The sequence below is a fragment of the Sinocyclocheilus rhinocerous genome, unplaced genomic scaffold, assembly GCF_001515625.1.
Source record: "Sinocyclocheilus rhinocerous isolate Xijiao unplaced genomic scaffold, SAMN03320098_v1.1 scaffold772, whole genome shotgun sequence".
Lineage (NCBI taxonomy): Eukaryota > Metazoa > Chordata > Actinopteri > Cypriniformes > Cyprinidae > Sinocyclocheilus > Sinocyclocheilus rhinocerous.
In genome coordinates this window covers 7405-15475 of record NW_015641026.1, presented here as the reverse complement: position 1 = coordinate 15475, position 8071 = coordinate 7405, and the positions used below count along the sequence as shown (strand labels likewise).

General features: G+C 37.0%; 1 long non-coding RNA gene across 1 annotated transcript in view; it reads left to right on the top strand.

The window, feature by feature from the left end:
- The window catches only part of LOC107754062 (uncharacterized), a 4478-nt gene extending 1988 nt beyond the window's left edge, over positions 1–2490 (top strand). Inside the window, exons 2-3 of the long non-coding RNA XR_001641536.1 lie at positions 2103–2271; positions 2424–2490. This is a non-coding gene — a long non-coding RNA (uncharacterized LOC107754062). The remainder of the gene's footprint in view (positions 1–2102; positions 2272–2423) is intronic.
- Positions 2491–8071: the final 5581 nt, after the last annotated feature.

Sequence of the window (8071 nt, the reverse complement as noted above, 5' to 3'; positions counted from 1 at the left end):
TGTTGCGATGTTACACACACACATACACATACACACACATCATTATATATATATATATATATATGAATTATATATATATATATTTATGAATTATATATATATATATATGAATTATATATATATTTAGTCACACTCCAATTCCTCCATAGCTTTGAGTCTAGACTAAAAACCCAATTTGACATCAACGTCTTTGAGAACATAAGCATGTATGTGGCATTGTGTGACAAACAAAAGATTATTGATGGGATTTTGCTATATTTCGCTAATGGTGTTTGCAAAAAGTGACATTTAAATTGTGATGCATCTTCAGATGAGTGACCAGACCAAGATCTAGGCTGGGAGCATTTACCATGAACAGTGGAACAAGCTCTTAACCTCTACAAGGAAACAATCAGTGCGTAGGTGTTTAGATATGACCTTTGACCTGTAGAAGAATCATCTATCTGCCTCTGGTCTGATAACTCGGAGCCTGTAGATTATCTCAGAATGCTACTGTAGAGCTGATGGAGCTAGGACAGGAGATCCACACCAGCCGTCTTCATGACAAGGTGGCTCCCTCGTTGGGTCGGGTCGCCTTTGATGGGCCCCCATCCTGGGGATGTCTGACAAGGAGGATGCAGTTGGTCTGTGTTATTATTAGCCGGTCCCTGACTTTAAGGGATCAATGTGACCCGACAGGAGTGTTTCGCATACATTCAAGACTTCAAGTGTAGACTAACAGGAGGAAGGAAAGAGCAGGATGAAGCGGAAATGATATTTTTTTAGGGGTGGGGGGGGTCTTCAGGCTTCCATTAGTCAGATCCAGAAGCGTTGTGTTTATTCACAGAGTGGGAATGGCACAGGAAGCTGCCAACGGGAGCTTCCCCAGAAACAGTTGCTGCGCGATCCCTACGTTTCTATAGGAGGAAATGGGGGGTGTGGGCGTGGGCCACACAATGGCAGTAAGATTGTTAAAGCATTTACTTTAATTACGTAGTATGAACTAAAAAAAAAAATCTATTTTGAGCTGTCAAGTTGTCTAAATTGTTATTTCTGAAGTGGGAATATTTTTCTATCAACCATAGAAATATATACACTACCATACCATTCATAAGTTTGGGGTCATTATGATTTTTAATAAATGTATTCAGATGCATTAAATTAGTGAAAAGTGACAGTAAAGACATTTAAAAATGTTACAAAAAAATTACATTTCACATAAATGATGCTCTTTTGAACATCAGAGAATCCTGAAAAAAGTTCCATGCTTACGCTGCTCAGGTCTATTCAAAATACAATAACACAGTAATAAGTTATGTGATAAATTAATAAAAATAGAATATAATAAATGTTCTATTGAGCACCAAATCAGCATATTAGAATGATTTCTGAAGGATCATGTGACACTGAAAACTGGAGTAATGACTGCTGAAAATTCAGCTTTGCCATCACAGGAATAAGCTGCATTTTAAAATATATATGCATTTTATTATATATAAAATTATTTGCTATTTTGAGATAAAAATATTACTGTTTTTTACTGTATGTTTGATCAAATAAATGCAGCCTTAGCGAACTGGACATTTTTAGTGAGATGCATCCATATGACAATTAACGATTATGAAAAAAATTGTTTATGATATAGTAGTTAATAAATTTTATGATTAATGTGTTTTAGAAATATGGAAAAGGTAGACAGGTGTGGCTTCCTGGTTCCCCTTGGGACAAAATTATAGAGAGGAAGGGAGGGTGATAGAGGGATGACAGAGGAATTGTCGGAATGATTGGGTAAGCAGCTTTTCCATTGACATTCTAATTTACAAACAAGCGCCTCCTGAACTATTGTTAGGAAGTTCACTCTGAAGCACTGCTGGTAGGTATAAAAGGGGCTTGTAATCACACACACATTTGGATTTAAGCCACATAGACCCTGGCATGGAAATATTTTCCTGTCCTTTCCCTTCATCTCACGGGATGCATGTTTTACACATTCCACCTCTGGGAAATCTCTTTCTGTCCCCCAGTCAGTCTCTTTCTCAGAGTATCAGGATGCTCTGATTAGTTATCCCTATAATCTGTATAGAATGCCAGTATCTAGTGATACCTTGTTGTTTTTCATCTAGGGGATCCTTTGGCTCTTTCTATCTTTATTTGAAGCCAGCACATCCCCCACAGACGTCTCTCTCCCACTATGCCCTGACCCTGGATCTATGTGTGGAATTCTCTCTTCATTTATCTGTGTGGGCCTCGTCCTCTCCCATATCCTTTTATTTTTTCACAATCCTGATCCTGGTATGTTGCTTCCTACATTACATCAGTATAACCCTCGACTGGCACATAATTGAGCAGATCTCTTTAAGGAATATAGCTCACCCAAAAATGAAAATTCATCACGCCATTCCAAACTTGTATGTTTTTTTATTTTCTTCCATGAAACACAACAGGAGATGTAAATGAAAGGGACTGAATGGATGGATGAATTCCTGGTTTGGAAGTGAAAGTGGACCAGCAGATCATACTTGGAAGTAAGCTAGGCCTACTGTATAGAATCCCGGGACAGACAATGGCAAATTTAATTGTCAAAGTTATCAGATTAAATGTCACAACCTTTGAGAAGTTGAATGTGTCAGCACAAATCTCTATAACATCAAATAACTGTGTTACTTATTATTTTTGGACACTGCTAATTGTTGATGTTTAGATATGTGTTTACTCTTGGTAGCAAATACTCTATTGCCAAATTAAAAATGATGTTTTGTGATGTCATAACCAGCACTGCCCTCACCACTTTTTTAGAACAAAAGATCTAATAATAAATGACTGAATGAAGATAATGCAAGAGAAATGCACTGTGTGAAAGGACACTTTCAGGTGACTCATGTGACACTCGTTTCCTGCACTTTCACGAGATCACACTTACATATAAAAACTGAGTAAAGGTTATGCGTATTTGGCGTGCTGTCCGGGGAGAGGGCTCCGAGCTCGGTAATTACTCTCCAGCCCGGGGTACTCCCTCTGTCCGGGGAGAGGGCTCCGAGCTCGGCTTTTAGCCCGGACCCAGAGCGCTCCTCCCCGTGGTGGGGTAGGAACGGGCTGAAGGTGAGGACTCGGGGTGGTGGAGGGATGCTGAAAGACTAGATAATGAAGGAAAGGCTGCTTTGATTATTTATAAGGGTTCTCTCTTGTGCTGGTTGGATAGATGGTGTAATTACTGATGATGGATTGGCCGTGTTAATTATCTGCGCGTGCTCTTCCCGAAATTTGTTAATAAAACATCACTTATCGCGTTGTGCGTCGGTTTTATTTGTCGATGAGCTGGAATATGTGTTGTTTAGTGACATTATTGTCACTGAGCTGTCATCTGCAGAAGCTGTTTAAAACGGTCTGAACGTGTTGTTTGAACCAGAGCCGTAGAGAGAGAGTGATGCAAGTTGCGACAACTCCGTTCACTCCAATGGACCTTTTTTTTTTTTTTCAGTGCACCGTGAAGCCGCTCAATAGTTCCTGGAAGTTAGCGCTAATACTATCCGCGCCGTAGAGATGCGGCAGAAGAGACCGCTGTGACGAACTTTTAAAAGGTAAGGCATTTATAAAATACAATTGTATATTATCAGCACAACTTATCAAATTACCTTGTGCATTAAGTCAAATTATTATAAGATTATTCCTCACTTAATTAGTAGATTTACAGGATGCTATTCATTCCCTTCATGCAGTTTCATCCATCGTTGTGTAAGGCTTTTAAACGTGATTTTTGCTGGTGGGGAGTTATTTAATAGACTTGGATTTATTGCAAAGGATGCTGATGGATCTAATTGAGAATGAAAAGTTTTTAAAATAGGTGAGCAGTTGTCATTTCAGAATCATGCTAGGCTAAATTTCCAAAAATGTATTATATCCCATTACTATATAATAGAAGTAATCACAGTAAACCTGTACAAGATGCAGCAGAAGAGACCGCTGTGACGAACTTTTAAAAGGTAAGGCATTTATAAAATACAATTGTATATTATCAGCACAGCTTATCAAATTACCTTGTGCATTAAAACAATTTATTATAAGATTATTCCTCACTTAATTAGTAGATTTACAGGATGCTATTCATTCCCTTCATGCAGTTTCATCCATCGTTGTGTAAGGCTTTTAAACGTGATTTTTGCTGGTGGGGAGTTATTTAATAGACTTGGATTTATTGCAAAGGATGCTGATGGACCTAAATGAGAATGAAAAGTTTTTAAAATAGGTGAGCAGTTGTCATTTCAGAATCATGCTAGGCTAAATTTCCAAAAATGTATTATATCCCATTACTATATAATAGAAGTAATCACAGTAAACCTGTACATTATTACTGTATTTTATACTTAAACGTCTTGGCTACTATAGAAGTACTGTGTTGGAGGAGCAGATGCCACAGGACTGAAATGTGATTGAGCATCACTTAACCATTTCTCCTGTTTTTCTCCTTCTCTACCTTGCTTTCAGAACAAGAACCACCTGAAGACTCCCTGTAATGAGACATCACCCTCACAATGAGTCTCTTCACTGGGCTTTGCAAGTCTTTCCCTGCTCTTTGTGTCTTTGTGAAAAGTGCCAGTTCCCTAGTATGATTACATCACATTTTGTTGGTGTAATCTATAGATTGCTCCTGCTGACTATATCCAGCCTCTTATGAAGACTTCAGATGACTCGTACACCTGTTAAGAGAACTCTTATTTGTAATGTAGAAACATTCATTTTCTGTAAAGCTGCTTTGAAACAATGTGTATAATAAAAAGTGCTATACAAATAAGTGAATTGAACAAAACTTGATGCATATTTTTTTTTTCTCCTCTCCAGATCAGTAGGGAAACCATACATTCACACTCCTTTCTGTGAGTGACTGGAGCATTCATAATGCAGCACAGCAAACTATGGTGGAGACTATACAAGTACAACATGCTTTTCAGTTTATTACACATGTATAAATCGATTGCTGTAAATAAGTGCATAACAAAAGCCAACATGCATTATAACCAATAGATAAATATTTATTTAATTTGCATGGTCTGTGTCATGTGATTTCAATTTCCATAAAAACACCTTTTTTGCTGATGATACAGCAGCATCTGAAATCTTTTTCTCTCATTTCACTTTTCTCCATCAGGAAGCTTTTGGTGAGGCTCTTTCTCTGTCACTGATGAGGAGGATGTGAAGCTCTGAGTCTATATCTGGAGCTCTGGATGGTCATGAGGTTAAAGATGAAGGAAGAAGAGTTTGGCTTCTGCAGACCTACAAATTCATGCATGGATGGATTGATTACTGATCATTAGTTAAATGATCATTAAAATAAAAATTACTGTTAACATCTATAATCTATGAACTACTGACTGATAAAACAACTAAACATTTATATTGTGTATAATGGAATCTTTTTTTACTAATTAACATTCAGTACATTGCACATGCATGAGATCAGATCAGTGTATCAGCTCCCACTTGTGGACAATAAGTGTATCTGCATTAATACATTTAAACCGGCAGCTGGAGGAACACATCTCTTATTCTGTAGGGGAAACGTATAAAAAATAAGACACAGTAATACAATAAAGACAGACATTGTCTACATATTGTCTACATATGAAATTAAAGCTATATAGTGTGAAACATATAATGCAAAGCATATTATACTTAAATACTGCTGTATCAGTAATCATTTTGGTTCAATCCACTGTTCTTCTCAGTTTAGTTCTGATGACAGAATTAAATTACTGTTTTACATGTCACAAAATTATAAGAACACTGAATAGAAAACTCTCTTTCAGTTTGACTGTTGACAAAACAAAACAAATGTTTGTTGGTTCTCTGGAATATTTACATTATTTTGATCTTGAAAGGTTATGGTCAGGTTTTAGTTCATCATAAACAATTAATAAAGTAAAACAAGAACAATAACAGGTCAGTAGTTAACAGCAGATTATTGCCTAGAGCAAGACTACAACAACACAGAATAACACAAGATTCCTATTTCACAATATGAATATTAGAAGGCTATTTATTCGTTATTTTAATGGTCTAACAGAGAGTTCAGCAAGAGAGCAGCATGTAAACAAAGACTGATAAACTTTCATAGAAGCTTCATAAACCTTCCTATGCAAGTAGCTATTTTAAACATTAGATTTTAAGTTAAGCAGTAGATTTTCAGTTAAAGACACCCTCGAAATAATGACTTACAAATTGTAAAGGACTGAGAATACTGCAAGAGAAGTGAAGCGTATGATAAAGGTACTTACAGAGTGACGCTCTTTATCGCATTACGCGTCGGTTTTATTTGTCGAAGAGCTGAAATATGTGTTGTTTAGTGACATTAAGATATTGTCACTGAGCTGTCATCTGCATAAGATGTGTTTAAAACGGTCTGCACGTGTTGTTTGAACAAGCGTCATGTTGTCAAACTGTCAAACTGACCGTAAAGCCGCTTACGCCGCCTAGTGGCGCGGACGGAAAATTACATTTCAGTTTCTAGTTTTAGTCGCAGATAAAAGCTCTGTCTGTGATTTAAACTTTATTTATTTTAGAACAAAGTCGTGATTTTATTAGTGTCTCGACCAGCAGATTAACATGGATCTACTAGTTTAGATAACCCAGATCAAGCTGTCAACTGATGGGGTAAAACAGATGAAGTGTGGTATTGAACTGGAAAGCACATGGTCAAAGTGTAAACACACATTAAATATAGAACAAACGATTCTCCGAGACTTTATTAGTTTGGTGAAGTAGATGTATTTGTTCTGATTGATTTAAATGAATGTGTATCATGTCTGTTCACAGTTAAACAATGATTTCAATGTGTTGTTTGTCAGTCTTGTTTACAAACTCGAGCAGCATTTATAATAAATCTTGATTGTAATACAGATTTTAACAAATTATTTTAAAGCCAGTATTAAAATGACTGTTGACATATATAATCTGTAAGATAATGACTGATTTAATGTATATAATGGTGTCTAATTGCGTATTTTATTAAAATATTTATAGCTGCAGGATCAGATATTCACCAGCTCCCCCTTGAGGAGTATCTGGACAGTGAGTTTTATGGTTTCAGTTTGACCAGGTAAAACAATAGGGAATAAGTTATTTGTCTTGCATATAATACATTGTCTTACAAGACAAATAAATTATTAGTCTTACATTCAATAGGGCATATAGGTTTGTTTTTACTCACTGAATACAGCATGTATGGAATAATGCGCTTAGTGCTGAATCGAAGCAATGCAACATTTGGTAATTAACCTCTTGGGGTTTTTTTCCTTTCATTTATTTTAGATGACTTCTGTTGGAATGGATCTACAATGATGACTGTAGCGCTCAACTCCAGTCCTGGGACCCACAGTGCTGCACATTTTGTTTGTCTCTCTCTAATCCGATAGACTCAGATCAGTTCATGTAGCTTTCTGAAAATGCGTTGGCAATTTGAATCATTAAACATATTAAACAAGGGAGACAAACCGTGTAAAATGTGCAGTGCTGGACCAGAATCAAGAAATACAGGTTTGCAGGCAAACACAATCATAGGAGAAGGTCCATCCATGAGGATGAGTGTGTCATCTGGAGGCGGAGGAAGGTGGTTCTTACAGTTTTTGCCCATTGCTTACACACTAAAACCGAATGCTTAGACCAAAGCCTCAATACCTAAACTTCTTGTAGCATACCTTAAACAAAGTGTAACCATAGCTTAAACACATTGTCAACTTTGCACTTTGTTTGCAATTCTGTAACACATTGCGAAACAGCACTTTGTTTGCAATTCTGTAACACACTTATTGCGAAACACTACACACGTTTTCTTACATTAGACACTTTGTTCAAAAACGAAATCACCTGTTATCACTGGGAAAACACTCTGCTCAAAATGCAAAACTCATCTGGCAATTGTAGGCTCTTACATACACACCTGAAAACACTTGCACAGAAAACAGAACACCAATCGGTCTGAGCCTTAGCACTACAAATAGGCCTCAGGTAAGCCATTTTGAGAACTTTGCAAGCATGGAGGCAATGAGAGTCAGAGTAAGAGGAGGACAAAGAGAGAGAGGAGTCGGACGTGGAAGAGGAC